The following is an 18466-nucleotide window of genomic DNA, read 5'->3' on the forward strand; positions in this document are numbered from 1 at the left end:
GACTGACATTCACAAAAGAAAAGTATGTTTAGTTTCATATACATAGTCATTATTATTATTATTATTATTATTATTATTATTATTATTATCACTATTATTCCTGATTGTTATAATTATTTTTTGTTGTTATAATTATCATTGTACTACTGTTATAATCACTATTTTTTTCTTTAACATCAATACTGCATAATACGTTATATGTCCTTAATGTTATGTAGAAACTGTAACTCGTTCAACCTGAGTATGCCTGGTATGCCAGGTAAAATAAATGCATAAATAAATAAATAAATAAATGTCATACCATCCCACCGTGAGACAGACGCAGTTCTGAGGGGAGAAACGAGAACAGAAGCGGAGAGCAGAACCGTGTTAAGCTAGAAGGCCCTACGATAAGGGATGGACTCTACACCCACGTCGCCAGCTGACCACTATGACAACGCCAGCTGCAAGTTTTAGCGTGAGAATTTTTCGCGTCTTTGTTACGTTAGGACCACCCCTCAGCCCATATTAAAAGATAGAGCCCTCCAGAAGAACAGTATAGATCTTACGATAACGCTGAAAGGACCACACCAGCTGCAAGTTTTAGTGTGAGACTTTTTCGCATCTCTGTTACGTTGCAAACTTTAAAAACATTGCCCCACCACTAAAAGTATAACGTTTCTCATTGGATAGACAGAATTTTTGTAGGCGGAGCTTAAGGTTAACATTGAGACCCTGATTGGTCAGATGAAAACCCAGCAAGATAATTTTTTTAAACCAACTTCGGTAAATGGTAGTAAGGAGAAGTTAGGAGAAGTTAGTTACCTCCGAGACGGCGAGGTGAGCGGAGCTGTGCTGATCGCCGCCCCCTGACGAACACCGGCAAGGTAATGAACGCACGCGATGCCGCATAACAGCGCATAAAGCTTCACTCAGAACGGCAGAAGTCTCATCTGGTTCACCTCCTTTTTGCGTAATACTAGTGTCGATCGTCAATTAAAGCTCATGGTGTTCACATTTGCCACTTGAAGTAAAAATCGGAAACGCGATGATTTTTCTGTTATATAGTTATTGAGAAGCCACATCAGCCACTGTAATTTACGAAAAGTTAGATAAGTAATTAAAGATAATTGAGGGTCACTGTAGACCATTTTGATAGTTTTCTCTTTTGTGAAACTTAATTTAAACCTAGATTATAGATGTGATATGGCATAGACCATCCTTCGATCCATTGTAGAACTTGGAAACCCTTTCAGGAAATATTCGTTCACATTTTTGTTGAACGCAGTTGGTTTTTACTATCGTGTATTAAAACATTTCCTTTTATCAATATTGCAATTTATAAACGATGTTTTGTGAGTAGAATAAAATTTCCAATGGTAAACGTAACTGCTTTTTCGACGTTATTTTACCAGCTAACTAAAAATAGGAAAGCCTTGAACCCCTTCCACTAAATTTAGTTAGTATTAAGATTCTTTTACAGGGAGTGCAGTGGAGTTGACGCTGAAATCATTAAGTATTTGGTTATATCATCGCTAGTCTCACTGAACTCTTCTGAATTCTACATGTCATGTGTGGTCTGGCGTCTCCTTACTAGCAACAGGTCCCAGGTTCAAACTAGTCAATTCCCTAAAAAACACGCTCAGAGCGTAGTTGCGCGAAAGTGGAAGGGAGACATGATGTAGAACAAACAGACACCACCCAGAATGTTAGAGACAAATAGTACAATTCTCAAGGCTGTCAATTCAACTAAGTACCTGGGTGTTAAAATTACGAACAACTTCAGTTGGAAAGACCACATAGATAATATTGTGGGGAAGGCGAGCCAGAGGTTGCGTTTCATTGGCAGGACACTTAGAAGATGCAACAAGTCCACTGAAGAGACAGCTTACACTACACTCGTTCGTCCTCTGTTAGAATATTGCTGCGGCTTGTGGGATCCTTACTAGGTGGGATTGACGGAGGACATCGAAAGGGTGCAAAAAAGGGTAGCTCGTTTTGTATTATCACGTAATAGGGGAGAGAATGTGACAGATATGATATGCGAGTTGCGATGGAAGTCATTAAAGCAAAGACGTTTTTCGTCGCGGCGAGATCTATTTACGAAATTGCATTCACCAACTTTCTCTTCCGAATGCGAAAATATTTTGTTGAGCCCAACCTACATAGGTAGGAATGATCATCAAAATAAAATAAGAGAAATCACAGCTCGAACAGAAAGGTTTAGGTGTTCGTTTTTCCCGCGTGCTGTTCGGGAGTGGAATGGCAGGGAGGTAGTATGATTGTGGTTCGATGAACCCTCTGCCAAGCAGTTAAATGTTAATTGCAGAGTAATCATGTAGATGTAGATGTTCCAAGGGAAAGAGGCGCCACTGGTAAACATAAGTGGAAAATCGTAGTGGACTACAGATAATTGAATGACAGTACTGTAGGCGATGCATTTCCGCTACCAAATACATCCCATATGTTGGGTCAATTAGGGCAGGCAAAGGACATCACGACCCTTGACCTACAAGCTGATATTACCAAATAGTGACGGACGAGAAGGACAGAGAGAAGACTGCTTTCAGCTCAAACTATCAACGAGTACAAACGAATGCCAATGGGTTGAAGACAGTCCCAGGACGTTTCCAACGATTAATGAATACAGTTTTAGCAGATATACGTTTCACATACGTAGATGCTATAAAGTGATAAGGAAGAAAGCTGCAGGAGCATAATCATAAACTTCTTTAACTTTTGATAGGTTACGAGAGCACAAGTTTAAGCTGCAAGAACAGAAGTGCGAGTTTGTAAGAAAATAAATGATCATCTTGGGTTGTTGTATCACGGATACGGGGATGACAGCGGACATGGCAGAGGTGGAAAAGATTCTTACGATTAATCGGGTACTACCGCCGGTTTATTGCAAATTTTAGCAAAATCACGGAGACTTTACACGAACTGCTAAAGAGCGGTGTAAAATACGAACGATGTGAAAGAAAAAATTATCCTTTTGAGGAACTAAAGAAGAAACTGGTTAATCCGCAGCTACTTCAGTATTAATATTTTACAAAACAGCTCATAATGACAACGCACGTGAGCAATTGAGCTCTAGGCTTGTGACAAGGCAAATAAATTGGCTAAGATTTGCCCATTGCGTACGCATCTAGATCATTAAGAAAGGCGAAATTAAATTATAGTACCATAGCAGCTACAAGCTGCACGCAGTTACGCCGACTCGTCAGCGAGTACCAGGATTTTTGGCTATAGTATCTAGAGTGAAGCAATGCCAACCATACGTATATTGAAGACGTTTTACAGTGGTAACATACCATAAGCCATTAACATGGATATTCGCTGTAAAGGATCCTAGTTCAAGACTTCTGAAGCGGAGACTTAAATTTTAGGAGTATGACTACGATGTAATTTGCGAGCCGGGTAGACTGAATAGCATTGCAGACGCTCTTAGAAGGATACGACACAGTGAGAGTATCCATATTGACAAAGGTAAGCTGGAACACAAGAATGAGGATAATCAGGTGAACGTGCGGCAAACCCAACAGTACAGTACTGTCATTCAATTATCTGTAGTCCACTACGATTTTCCACTTATGTTTACCAGTGGCGCCTCTTTCCCTTGGAACATCTACATCTACATGATTACTCTGCAATTCTGCGCTGAAATACAATGTGATGAGGAGACATCAGTAGACACACAAGCAGAAAGCGAATTTACCTCATGAGGAGAACAAATGGATACAACAGAAAATGCACAAGTACTCCAGGCCATGTATAAAGCGTTCGAAAGGATAAAGAAGTATAAGCAGTGTGAGGGAATGAAACGCGATATGGAGGAATACATATGGGGGTGTTCGTCATGCCAAAATAGAATGCTTACACAGGCAAACACAAAAATTCCATTAGAAATAACAGACACGTCTGAAAGTGTATTCGAAAGGTGTTCGATAGACATTGTAGGGCCTTTAAATGTGTCAGCACAGGTAAGAGAGAGTTGGCATTCCAAGGAAACTTAAGGAAGTTTACTTTAACTGTGCCTATAGAATATCAAGACGCTGAGACCGTAGTAGAAACTTTTGTATAACACATAGTTTTAAGACACGGAATTCCGTCGGTAGTACTAACTGACTAAGTGGCTACCATATGCAGTTTTCGTATTCAACACACCACAGAGCAGTACAAGCTACACGCATTTGAACAGATATATGGCAGAAAAGTAAACATCCCAAGAATTTGCAATGAGAATCTGCAAAGGTTAAGTTATGACCATGAGTCATATACGAACAGACAAAATGAGAATGCAAGAGATATAATATATTAAGACAATCAATATTACAAAACAAACAGCTAAGAAGAAAGAATATGACGAAGGACAAAAGTCAAAAAATTTCAAGGAAGGCGACAAAGTGGTGCTGTACGATGAAACAGTAAAATGTGGAAGATCTAGGAAGCTAGATTCACAGTGGCGAGGGCCATGTGAAGTATTCGGTACAGACACGTCGAATGTAATCATAATTAAGAGGGAATAAAGCATCAGAGGTGCATGCAAACAGATTAAAACAGCATTTCTAATTTCTGGTATGACGCAGACGGAAGAATGCTACTGCTACTACTACTACCACTACAACTACTACGGAGCACAGAAAGAGCTAAATCATTGTCAACGGATTAAGAAATTTGAAAAATAGATAAATCTTCACTAATACAATTTAGGAGAAGTAGAAATATACAGCGCAATATGGAGAATTGTAACATAAGTTGGTTCGTTGATTTGGGGGAGGGGACCAAACAGCGAGGTCATCGGTCCCAACGGGTTAGAGAAGGCGGTGCCCTTCCGAAGGAACCATCCCGGCATTTGACTGAAGCGATTTAGGGAAATTACGGAAAATCTAAATCTGAATGGCCGGACGCGTGTTTGAACCGTTATCCTCCAAAAGAGACTCCAGTGTGCTAACCACTATGCCATCTCGCTCGGTAATTGTAGAATAATGTAAATTTAGATGCTATAATTGAACGTTTTCAGAAGGATAGAAAGATTCATTAAGTCTTATGTTAAGGAGGCTGACATATGACTTAAAAGAGTTGCAATGTTTGCAACCATGTGGGAACAAGTACTGGCACTAGCATATGTAGTCGGGGATACAGATTCAGAGTATGAACAAATGATAAATGCTATACTTATGGCACAGAGAGTTATACTGCAGCCTCATATCATAAACCAATTACAAATTGTGAAATTCTTCAGTCTAATGAGAGATGATATGAAAGATGTAAGGTTTCCTGTCCCTCTGGCCGATTCATCAGATGCCTCTTATTAAAGTCAATCAAAGTAGATATGTTTATAGGAAGAAGCATATTACAATATGTGATAAATGTTCCCTTAGTAGATAATAACATGTTTTCTTTATACAGAATGTTCACATTACCACAAGGACTCCCTTGGTCAAAAGGGAAGAATATTTTTCTTCGGTCAGGAAAGGAGTCTCTACTCCTAGACAATCTAAAAGGCAATACTTGAAATAACTGATAGAGCAATAGATTGTAAGAATCTAAATAGGAACACGAGAATTTGTATACACATATTTGCTCTCTTGTCTGCTTTCGACTAGGAAGAGTGTGAGACAAGGTTGCTTCGGCCAACAATTATAATGCCAGATGACTGTGAAAATATTAGTGGAGCGAAGTGTATGGGCATATTTAAATAACAGTGAATAGTTATACATAGTTCCTAGGGAGGAAAGTCTGACGATATTGTGTGGGAAGCAAGCCCAACGAGATGTAGGGGTAAGAGGGGTTGGAAAAATAAGTTTCTACCACATATGTACGGGATATAGTACAAGAGCTTTCATACAGACAAACCGAATAATACGCACTAACACAAATAAAAAGTGTGTAATACCACAAATAAAGTTGGGACTCGACTGTTGCATAGTGAATAAGGAAAACACGGACAGTTCTTTGCTACACTTAGAGTTACCATAACATCATGGGGTCACACAAGTACATGCATTAAAGGTTGCTGGAAAGCGTCTAAATGATATAGATCTTATGATTAGTGAACAGCAGGGAAGGATGAAACATAAGTGACATACTGTTCATTACATTTGTTATCATAATCTTAACTTCACTCGTTGTATTAGCCTATTGCTGCAGACGATGTAAATGTTGTAAGGAATGTTTTCAACCTATACGATATTACTTCGATGATAATAACTTTTGTGGTGAAATATGTGTAAGAACTACTATCGTAAATCAAGCTGCAGGAAATCCAGTGGCACTAAGACCTCTTACTGGCATTCCTGAGGAAATATTAATGTATGAAAAAAGTCCAAATGAGCACAAAGACTCAGTACACTTCCGAAACAGATGACAAACATAATTGTAAAGTATAAAATATAGTTATCCCAGTTAAGAAGTAACTGTTTCAGAGGAAAATACAATGTAAATGTAATTTGAACAGAATGTAAATCGTGTTGTTTTAAGGAAAAATTAGTTAAAATCTATTTGTTTAATCTAAAAGAAGATAAAATATTTATGTTTATTGAAAAACAAGAAATGATAATCTGTGTAACCAAAATCTTATTGCAAAAAATGTTGTAATGGCGAACAAAGGCTTTAACTGACGTTACTCTGAAGAGTAGGGTCCATCGTCAGTGGAGATATCTTTTATCCACGGAAATGACAACCAACTCTTACGGGTTAATAAGAGGGGAAAGCTCCATGAGCATAAGAAAGGAAAATTACGAGCAGGCAAGCAGCAGGGTAAGAGAAGGATAAGGGAGAGTGTCTCTGGAAGTGGAACATTTCGTCATGAAGAGCTTATAGAAAGTCCGAGACATGAATTTACAGCAGACGTCTCCCTCCCTCCAGTCAGCTTCTGAAAAGCAGCGCATGATTAGAGCCAATAAGATGGCGAGGGTCTTTCAGAATTACACTAAGCCAGGGACTGGCGGAGGCGAAGGGGACTTCGATTAAAACTTGGATATAGACATTCCGAAGAGAAAGTCACGACAATGAGAGCTGACAGGAGTATAAGATAGGTATGAGAGACAGGTCCTAGTGGAATTGGATAGATAGCAGAACTGGCAGAAACAGCTGTCGTCGTCTCTGTGGTCCTTCGTGGATGCAACTCGGAGCAAATGTATACTAGGTTGAGAAGTCAGAAGTTGAAAAACACTTTGTATTCGTCATTCATTACTCATTCCAGTCCTTATCTTTTGTAGTAAGGGAATTTTAACGACACGGTTATGTCAAGACTCCATCTCACTTAGGCAAACGGACTATTTTCCTTCCTCCCCGAAACCTGTCACCCAGTCCCAAGCAGCTCTCACGTTTGGGATGTGGCAATGTAGCTGTCTTTAGCAGCCACTTGTTTGGTGGACACAGATTTTTTCACGTTATTGGCGGTCACTAAGCTCGCTGTAAGTGAAATTACGTAGTAAATCATTAAAATAAAAACCTACAGACAACGGGAATATGCTTTTCACCAATGTAGTTACGAAATTTTTATAACAGTTGCGATGTGAAAGTAATAAGAGCAACTTGGACAGGTCTTACACAAGGTCTATATTCAGCCGTTTCAGCGGAAGTACTCACGTGTCTCACGTGTCCAGTTATAAAATGTATGTAAGCGACATATAATGCAAATACTTTTGTTTGCCTATTTAAGGCAGGGTTAAGGTAACCCTGTTTAATAAATCAGATGATAAAGAAAGTAAAACGACTTCAAGTCCAGTGAGTACATATTCACTTTTTTCAACAGGTTTTAAGACTCTTTATAAAATGTACTCCGGTATTTAGACCATTATCGCTTTTGTTTTTAGAATTACGAGATGCCAGCAGATGGTCCGTATAGGCCACAACTAGTATCACATTTCAGTGAAGTTTATACAGTAGCGGATGCTGTATGTCAGGGGCGATCAAAAACTCACTGTTTGAAGGCTTTGCAGACCAGAATCCGCATGCCAATCACGCAAAACCACCGCGAGCACCGAGGCAACTATCCCACCGACGCACCAGGTTGAAGATATCACTTCGGTAAAACATAGTGTCCTGCAGTGTGAAGAATCCGAAAGTGCCTGCTGCCGACAGAAGTCTACGATCCTCCAAGTAGGCCTTTTTTTTCAGGAACCGAAGGCGTGATAATCACATGGTGAGAGGTCAGGACTATACGGCGTTCGCCCCCCAGGTAGATGAGTGGTCAGCGCGATAGAATGTCAATCCTAAAGGCCTGGCCACACAGAATCCGGCCTGCCGCTGCGGCGGACAGCGCAGCGGGAGGCCGGGCCCGTCAGCGGCCAGGGACGCCGCACAGGCAACGGCCGGCCGGCCGCAGCGACTGTTGGTGCAACAGCTGTTCCACAGTGGAAGTGGCCGAAGCCCTTCATCAAGCTTGCAGGCGTACCGCGATTGACTTGGCGTTAGACGATTTGGAATCTTCACGCGGGACACGTTATCTTTGTGCGAGTCCTTTTTTAGCTCGCACTAGCGCCACGAAATGGCACCAAGAAGAGATGTTGGGTGCACGACATTAATAGCAAGAGAGAAAGCTTAGGAGAATACCATCGTCTGTGTATTGATATAGAGTCTGACGAAGATAGGTTCTTCAAATATTTTCGTATGTCGCGAGAATGTTTCGAGGAACTGCATCATCTAATTAAAAGGTAGCATCGAGAAGTGCACAACGAACTGGAGAAAGCCAATTGTTACAAGGCACAGACTAGCCATTTGTTTGAGGCAAGTTTTAGCATTTTTGCCCTCTTTGTGCATCAAACAGAAGTCATATAAATTATTCCATTTCAGTTTTGCTGTATCATATGAAAGGTTCGGCGGAAGAAAGTGCTGTCCCACAACGTAGTTACGAGTGGAGTGATAAATTTATCTTCAGTGTTTACAAATACAGCAAACAATAGTAACATCCAGTTCCGTATGTCCCGTTAGAGAGAACTTTCTACTTAATAGATTGTTTTGTTTCATTGTATTCATAACATTGTCATTGAATTTAAACAAACATATCTTTGGTCGTTAACTTATCTATTCGTTCTATCGGCATAATTTATTTTAATCTTTTCCAGATACTTGACTACAGGCGACAGTCACCAAACCATAACTTTTTCTTTTCGGTTAGGACGTTCAACAGTTTCAGAAATTGTGAAATAAGTGTGCCAGGCAATATGGACGGCTCTACAGCCCAAGTATTTACCTACTCCTACAACAGAGATGTGGAAGAAATCTGAAGAAGCATTTCTAGAACTTTGGGGGTTTCCGACCTGCCTTGGAAGCATAGACGGAAAGCTTATCAGGTTAAAATGCCCGAAGGACAGTGGATCCCAGTTCTTCTGTTACAAACAATTCTTTTCGCTGCTGATCGTTGATCCATACTACGAGTTTACAGCAGTTGATATTCGAAGTTATGGACGTCACAGTGACAACACTATTTCTGAGAATTCAGCTTTCTATCAAGAGTATAACGATGGCAAAAGTATACTACCTGCAAATCAGGATCGCGTGTATCATACAAAAAGTTGTATTGTCTCACTTCCTCTATAAGTCTTTCTGTGTCTATGATGCATGCACTACGAGATGCAAGACAAAAACCGCCTCACGCCGCCGCTTCCAGTGTGACCACAGAGCAGTTGAGTGCGCCAACAGAGGCAAGCAGCCGCTGCGGCTTGCGGCGAATCTGTAATCTGTGACAACCCGGCGGCGGCCGGTGCGGCAGGCCGGTTTCCGGTGCGTCAGAGCCGCACTCTGTGTGCCGCCGCCATACAGCAACGAGCGATCAACAGTGTGGCCTGCCGGCTGCGGTTCAAGGCCACACGCGGGACGGCCAGGCCGCATTCTGTCTGGCCAGGCCTTAAGGGCCCGGGTTCGATTCCCAGCTGAGTCGGAGATTTTCTCCGCTCAGGGACTGGGTGTTGTGTTGTCCTAACCATCTTCATTTCTTCCTCGTCGACGCGTAAGGCGCCGAAGTGGCGTCAAATCGAAAGACTTGCACATGGCGAAATGTCTATCCGACGGGAGGTCCTAGTCACACGACATTTACTTTAGGAGTATACTGCGGGTGCTCGAGTGTCTCCCACTGAAGTTGACGTAACGTCTGCGTTACGACACATTCGGCATTTGGACGTGCGTTATCATCAAGCACCATGGAATTTGACGCACCATTCCACAACAGTGGATTTCGACGGACATGCTGCCCCATATACATTCTTTATTCTCCGATAGATGTCTAACCGTGTTCGTTCTTCGGCAGCCAAGAAAAGAATAACAGCATGTTGGTCCTTTTTGGATATGTTTAGTAATAAGGTCCCCATAATTCACATTCCCGCATTTACCGAACGCGCATCAGGAAGACGGAACTTGCACATTAATCCCTTGCCTACATGTGGGTGCGTTTATACCTGCATCGGAGTCCCGCTACGTTTCATATACGCCCTCAAACGGAAACTTCTTGATCGTCCCTTATAAATACGTCTTTTTAAGCAGAACACAGTGTGGAACACCACATTGTAAAAGAAAAAGAAAAGCAGCATTTCGTGTGGGTAGATAAGTACTAAGGAAGGGGAGAGGTTGTGGGCCGACACGAAATAAATTTTCTGTGAGCGAGTGAACCATTTTAAATTGGCTACCTGCAGTGAGTAGCATGTTAAATTACGCTAAATTTTTGTGATTACTAGGCAAAATTCTCTATTTATAAAGGATACTCACCGCTGCTGTTTCCACCGTGGCGCTGGTGCTGCCACCAGGATCGTCTTCTTCGCCTGATGACGCCTCAGTTGACGCCTGCGGAAGAAACGTGGATAAAATAACACAATGCCAAGCTCAAAATGAACTCCTCAAAAATTTTTTGCACCCTCCTTGTGACCTGTGTAGGTTTTTTGTATCCTCTTTTTATCAATACAGCTTTCACCACGGGAAATCTCACCTATAGACAACTGTGTACTAGATAAAATTGTAGCAAAGTGTAGGTAGTCTTGATAATCGACGCTAGGTGCAAGGAATGACTGTAGACTCTCAGCATAAGTAAATGTCGCGTATTGAGAATAAATAGGAAGAAAGATCGATTAGTGTATGATTACGTGAAAGCAGAAGGATCACTGGGAGCACTCACATACATTAAGTTGGTTCAAAATGGCTCTGAGCACTATGGGACTCAACATCTAAGGTCATCAGTGCCCTAGAACTTAGGACTACTGGAACCTAACTAACCTAAGGACATCACACACATCCATGCCCGAGGCAGGATTCGAACTTGCGACCGTAGCTTTCGCGCGGTTCCAGACTGAAGCGCCTATAACCGCTCGGCCACAGCAGCTGGCATACATAAGTTATCTAGGAATATGGGGACGGAGACTACTCAGGGGAAACAAATCTGGTATTCTGAGGATCGGAGTATAGAATGAATATATCCCTTAATTCGGCAGGTAGGTTAGAAAATTTAAAAAGAGAAACAGATAGGTTGAAGTTGGATATAGTAGGAATTAGTGAAGTTCAGCGGCAGTAGCAACAGGACTTCAGGTCGGGTGACGACAGTGTTTTAAATACAAAATCGAATAGGGGCAATGAATAAGAAAATAGCAATAAGGATAACCTACTACTAACAGTATAGTGATTGCATTATAGTAGCCAAGATAGATACGAAGCCCACACCCACCAGAGTGGTACAAATTTATGTGTCAACTAGCTCCTCAGATGGAGAAATTGAAGAAATATGTGATGAGACAAAAGAAACTGTTTGGATAGTTAAGGGAGGCGAAAATGTTATTGTAAAGGGGAAGTGGAATTCGATAATAGGAAAAGGAAGAGAAGCAATAATAGTAGGTGAATATGGTTGGGGGAAAGGAATGAAAGAGGAAGCCGTCTGGTGGAATTTAATCATCCATAACGTATGGATTAGGAACCACGAAAGAAGATTGTGTACGTGGAAGAGACCTGGAGACACCGGAAGGTTTCAGATTTATTATATAATAAGACAGAGATTTCGGGACCAGATTTTAAATCGTAAGACATTTCCAGAGGGAGATGTGGACTCTGACTACAATTTGATGGTTATGAACTATAGATTTAAAGTAAAGAAACAGCAAATATGTAGGATATTAAGGAGATGAGAACTGGATAAGTTTAGAGAACCGTGGGTTGTTGAGAGTTTGAGAGGAAGCATTAGGGAACGATTGACTGGAACAGGGGAAAGAATACAATAGAACACGAATGGGTAACTTTGAGAGAGGAAATACTGAAGGCAGCTGAGGATAACATAGGAAAAAAGACAAGACCTAGTAGAAAGCCTTGGATGACACAGGAGATGATGAAATTAACTGATGAAAGGAGAAAATATAAAAATGCACCAAATGAAGTAGGCGAAATGGAATATAAACGTCTAAAAATGAGACTGACTGAAGTGCAAAATGTCTAAGCAGGATTGGCTGGAGGACAAATGTAAGGATTTAGAAGCATTTATCACTAGGAGAAAGACAGATACTGGCTACAGGAAAATTAAAGAGACCTTTTGAGAAAAGAGATGCAGCTATATGAATATCAAGGGCTCAGATGGATCACCAGTCCTAGGCAAAGAAAGAAAAGCTGAAAGGTAGAAGGAGTATATAGAGGGTCTGTACAAAGGTGATGAACTTGCAGGCAATATTATATAAATGGAAAAGGATGTAGATGAAGATGAGATGCGAGACTTGATACTGCGAGAAGAATCTGATAGAGCACTGAAAGACCTAAGTAGAAAGAAGGCCCAAGGAGTAGACGACATTTCGTCAGACCTACTGATAGCCTTGGGGTAGCCAGCCATGACAAAACACTTCCATCTGGTGTGCAATATATACGAGACAGGCGAAATACTCTCAGACTTCAAGAGGAATATAACATTCCAGTTCCAAGAAAAGCTGCTGATGACAGGTGTGAATATTACCGAACTATCAGTTTAATAAGTCATGGCTGCGAAATGCTAACATGAATTCTTTAGAGAGGAATGGGAAAATTGGTAGAAGCTGACCTCGGGTATTATCAGTTTGGATTCAGCAGAAACTTTGGCTCACTCGAGACAAACTTATCTTAGAAAATAGGTTAAGAAAAGGCAAACCAACGTTTATATCATTTGTACACTTAGAGTAAAGTTTTGATACTGTTGACTGGAATACTCTCTCTAAAATTCTAAAGGTAGCAGGGGTAAAATACAGGGAGAGAAAGGCTATATACAACTTGTACAGAAATCAAACGACATTTATAAGAGCCGAGGGGCATGAAAAAGAAGCAATGATTGAGAAGGGAGTGAAACAGGGTTGTAGCCTATCCCTGATGTTATTCAAACTGTATATTGAGTAAGCAGTAAAGAAAAACAAAAATTCGGAGAAGAAATTAAAGTTCAGGGAGAAGAAATAAAAACGAAGTACGCCTATGATGATATAGTTGTCAGACACAGCAAAGGGCTTGGAAGAGCAGTTGAACGGAACGGACAGTGTCTTGAAAGGAGGATATAAGATGAACATCAACAAAATAAAAACAAGGATAATGGAACCTGGTCGAATTAAATCAGGTAAAGCTGAGGGAATTAGTTCAGGAAACGAGACACTTAAAGTAGTAGATGAGTTTTCATATTTTGGCAGTAAACCAACCGACGACGGTAGAAATAGAGGGGATATAAAATATAGACTGGCTATGTCAAGAAAAGCATTTCTGAAGAAGAGAAATTTTATTAATAGCGAATATGGATTTAAGTATCAGGAAGTCTTTTGTGAAAGTACTTGTTTGGCGCGTAGCCATGTATGTAAGCGAAATGCAGACTATTAACAGTTCTGACAAGAAGAGAATAGAAGCATTTGAAATGTGGTGCTACATAAGAACGCTGTATATTAGCTGACTAATGAGGAGGTACTCTATAAAATTGGGGAGAAAAGAAAATTGTGGGGCAACCTGACTAGAAGAACGGATCGGTTGATAGGATACTTTCTGAGATATTAAGGTACAAGCTAAAATCCCAAAGATGTTCGGGCCTACTTGCGGTTCCTCTTCCTTGAAATGTCTTGGCTCGAACACATCTATGGGTTTAAGAGCACGTGTCGCATTACACGCCCTAAGTTAGACATTTGTGACCTTTCGGTTAAATTGTCTGGCTGATGGCAAGTTTGTGCAATACAAAGTTAATATAACATATAATAACAATAACAATAATATCGGAAACTAAATCAACGACCCATGAATGATGTAGGCCACAAAGTTGCGATTTCATTAGAATAATGTTTATTAAGAAAGCACACTAATAGCGAAAGAGGTCGTTTTAGAATTGCTATTACAGTCGAGGGCATCCATTTGACACAGTTCCATCATTCACAAAATCATCGTGAATTAGAAGTCCAACACTCCAGCTCATTAACTACGCGAAAAGTTACAGTTCACACCAGGCTCGCGGCTGCTCACCGCTCAGAGACTAAGTCCCGCAGTACCACAAAACGCGAAATTTTCTAAGTCGTTTCACTTCCTAGCTGCCTAAAGACCGACCGTCCGCTTTCGCATCTCCACCTGTACTGTACCCATTGGTGTCTCCAGCCGGACTGTCGGCTTTCGCGTCTGCACCAGTACTGCCTCTGCCCCTCCCCACCCGCGTGTAACTGTGCGCTGAATATCCTCGCTCAACAGACTAGGGCACTTACCTTTCCTGAGGCCGCCCATCTGATTGGCTAAGCCTATTCTGCATTATTTTACATTTTAACATATTTAAATAATCGAACCTTGACCACTTTCACGTTCTAAATAAAGTAACAATAATATAATTCTTTTACATAAAACCAATACAATTTCCATCTTAACGTTGTATGTCACGGAAAGTAGCCTTGCACCAATGTGCTTTCTGATTAATAAAGAACGAAAGTAACTATCATGCACTAAACTTTACAACAAATATTCTATTACCTAATCATTCAATAAGATGTCATGCTGTCATAATCCAATGTGTTTTGTGTGGAGGAAATGATGATCTGATGCTTAACTGAAAATACTGATAATTTAAATTTACTATATCTTTTAAACAAAGTTAAAGAGTTGATATTTACAAAGTTTGTGATTTTAATGATGCGCTTCTATATGAAATGTCGACCGTTAAGATCGACCAAAGCGTTCAGATTTTAGCATTCAGGTCTTTGTTACAAAACTTGTTAATTTCACTTTAACAGTAAATTCTAAACTATTGCAGATAGTCAAGTTTTATTGAGATCACCATGACATTTATGAAGGATGGCAGATTAAAATTACTGTGGCTTCATTCCCTGCATTACTACCGAATTAAATAGTTTTCATAAATGTTTTCCTTCATGGTCAATCTTAGGTCCGCCATATTTAACACTGCTACGTCTCCTTGGTCACAAACGGCTTCTACAGGGTTTCCCTATGATGTAGGTTTTCATCTGTCTCACTCGTACAGTACAGCGCTTAGGCCTCAATAGACAATAGACGCCTGTGAGTTTCCCCATCTCGTGGTGAATCCGCACACTTTGTGGCACAGGTTGAGGACGACAGGGTTCATTTCACAATTCCTGAAGTCTGACTGTTTCGGCCATATATTTAAATGAGAGCGCAATGCTCGTTAACTCACAAAGGGATTACCAACTCCCAGCGGTTCTAGGCGCTTCAGTCTGGAACCGCGCGACCGCTACGGTCGCAGGTTTGAATACTGCCTCGGGCATCGGTGTGTGTGGTGTCCTTAGGTTAGTTAGGTTTAAGTAGTTCTAAGTTCTAGGGGACTGATGACCTCAGATGTTAAGTCCCATAGTGCTCAGAGCCATTTGAACCATTTTTGGATTACCAATTTCGTACTGGAGGGAAGTGTGAGGGGTAAAAATCGTAGAGGCAAACCAAGAGGTGAATTCAGTAAGCAGATTCAGAAGGATGTATGTTGTAGTAGCGATTCGGGGATGAAGAGGCTTGCACAGCATGGAGAGCCTCATCAAACCAGTGTTCAGACTGAAGGCCACAACAACTTCAACAATATGGGGCGCTGAAATTTAAAATGAAACGACTGTATAAAAATAATCTCAGGTAAGGCAGATGGCAGATTGAGATTCACTGAAAGAATCCTTAGTAAGTGTAGTGCACCTCCAAAGGAGGTAGCTTGCCAAACCTTCCTTCAAATAATACTTGAATATTGTTCGTTAGTCAAGGACCTGAACCAGACACAACTGACCGATGAAAGAGAAGATCCGAAGCCGCACATGGAGACTTACATACAATAATTTCTGCCACGGACTATTCGCTAGCGGTACAGGAAAAGGGGAAAGTGGCAGTGGTACACAAAATGTCCTCCGCAACACACAATAAGTTGGCTTACGGACTTGCGAAGTGTAGATGTAGATAGAAAACGGACATTGCACCTCAGGTAGTGGACAGGACAATGCGCTTTGTGAACACAGTTCATTCTATGAACATTCCTCAGAGAGTCAATCCAGCCTTAATCCGTGAACGCTGTATCAGACAACTGCAAGAAGGGTGGCCGGCACGAGTAGTTGCCTGCCGAATTGGTATACAACAGAGCGAAGTCATTCAAACATCCAACCGCTACCGTGAGACAGAAATAGTTGATCTGCCTAATAGTGGTCAACCGCGGTCAGCAACTGTAGCAGATGACTGCTGCCTCTAAATTATGGCTCATGGGATAATGCAACAGAACAGCGTGTCGCATTTCGGAGGCGAGAGTATGGACTATGTTGATCCAGACAGTATACAGCCGTTCCACTCGACCCGTTGGAAATAACAGTATAAACCACTCAGAACAGTAGTACGCGAAGAAAATGGGAAGGGAACACCTGGAATGGATCCCTGATTAACGACGCTAGGTTCTCTCCACCGAGTGCAAGATTTTTCCTACTCCCGTCTATCGTCGCGGAAATGTATCAATGGGGCAAAGTACGTCACAGGCATGCGGCCAAGGTTCAACAGGGAGGCGGGTCAGTTATGTTTTGCGCTGCTATCACGGACGTATGTCGGACACTTCTCATCATTATCGGAAGCAATTTGAGAGCTGTGCAGTGTCAGACATGATCCTTAAACCTATTGTCCAGCCATGCAGTAAACATTCCGGTGATGGGTTTGTCTTTAAAGGCAAATAACTTACGAGAAACGGCACCCACTTCGTAAATACCTCTCTCTAGGAGAAAGGAATTAACCGAATACAATGTCCTGGAGTATCTGCTAAAATGAACGCTACTGATAATGTTTGAGAGCAATTGAAATTTGCTGTGAATCGTTGCGGAACTTCTTTCACACACGGGATGATCCCAGGAGTACCACAGTCGAAGAGGGGTACAGACTTGAGCAGCAACGGCTCTACCATCAAATGGATAGCATGCCAAAGAGTATTCAAGCATATTGAAAATTACGCGGTGGGGTAACACGGTAACGAATGTTTTCAAGCAGCAGTTTCTTACTTCACTGATGGCACTTTCGAACAGCATGCCTTAATTTTGATTATTTTTTTAAAAATCTATTTCTAAAAAAACCTTTTTTTGTTTCAGAAGGCAGGGTAGACAAGTGTGAGTATTAACGAGCCATCAGCTTAATAAAAGATGGTTGCAAAATACTGACACCTATTATTTACCGAAGTCTAGAAAGACTCGTAGAAGCAACACCGACCCAACGGCTCGTCTTAGAGGACAGACTGAAGAAAGGCACTCCTATGTTTACAGTATTTGTAAGTTTAGAAACCATTTTTGACAATGTTGACTGGAATACACCCTCTTAAATCCTGAAGGCAGCTTGGAAAATTACAGGGAGGAAAAGGTAATCTACAACTTGGATGAACACCGAAATGCAGTTGTAGAAGTCGAAGGACATGAAAGGAAGCTTAGAAGGGAGTGAGAGAGGGTTGCAGATTGTCCCAGATATAATTCAGTCTGTACACTGAGCAATAAATAAAGGAAAATACGGATAAATCTGTAAAGGGAATTAGAGTTTTGTGAGAAGAAATAAAAACTTGGAGGTTTGCGATGACATTTCCAAGGTGGCAATTATTGAATTATATGAAGAAAAACGGAAATTACTTACAAACTACGGCGTACACACACTTTATTCAAAATGTTGACGTCACTACATTTAGGTTATGAGATGTTAGATACGCCTGCCATCATCGGCGATGCTGTGACACGAAAGTTTGCATGACCCGCTGAAGTGTCGGAACATCGATGCTGTCGATGACCACCTGAATGACTGTTTTCAGCTCAGCAATGGTTCTGGGGTTGTTTATGCGCACCTTGTCTTTAATATAACCCAAGAAAAAGGACTCACATGTGTTTAGATCTGGAGAATATGGCGGCTAATCGAGGTCCATGCCAGTGGCCTCTGGGTACTCCAGAGCCAGAATGCGGCTCCCAAAGTGCTCCTCCAGAACATCAGACACTCTCCTGCTTCAATGGAATGGTGCTCCGTCTTGCATGAACCACATCTGGTCGAAATCAGGGTCACTTTGGGTAATGGGAATCAAATCATCTTCCAA

At 41.2% G+C, this 18466-nt stretch overlaps 1 long non-coding RNA gene across 1 annotated transcript in view; it reads right to left on the minus strand.

The window, feature by feature from the left end:
• Nucleotides 1–18466, minus strand: part of LOC126298522 (uncharacterized) — a 202045-nt gene that overhangs the window by 60767 nt on the left and 122812 nt on the right. Inside the window, exon 3 of the long non-coding RNA XR_007552617.1 lies at nt 10690–10764. This is a non-coding gene — a long non-coding RNA (uncharacterized LOC126298522). The remainder of the gene's footprint in view (nt 1–10689; nt 10765–18466) is intronic.

Source organism: Schistocerca gregaria, chromosome X (genome assembly GCF_023897955.1).
Source record: "Schistocerca gregaria isolate iqSchGreg1 chromosome X, iqSchGreg1.2, whole genome shotgun sequence".
In the NCBI taxonomy this organism is placed as follows: domain Eukaryota; kingdom Metazoa; phylum Arthropoda; class Insecta; order Orthoptera; family Acrididae; genus Schistocerca; species Schistocerca gregaria.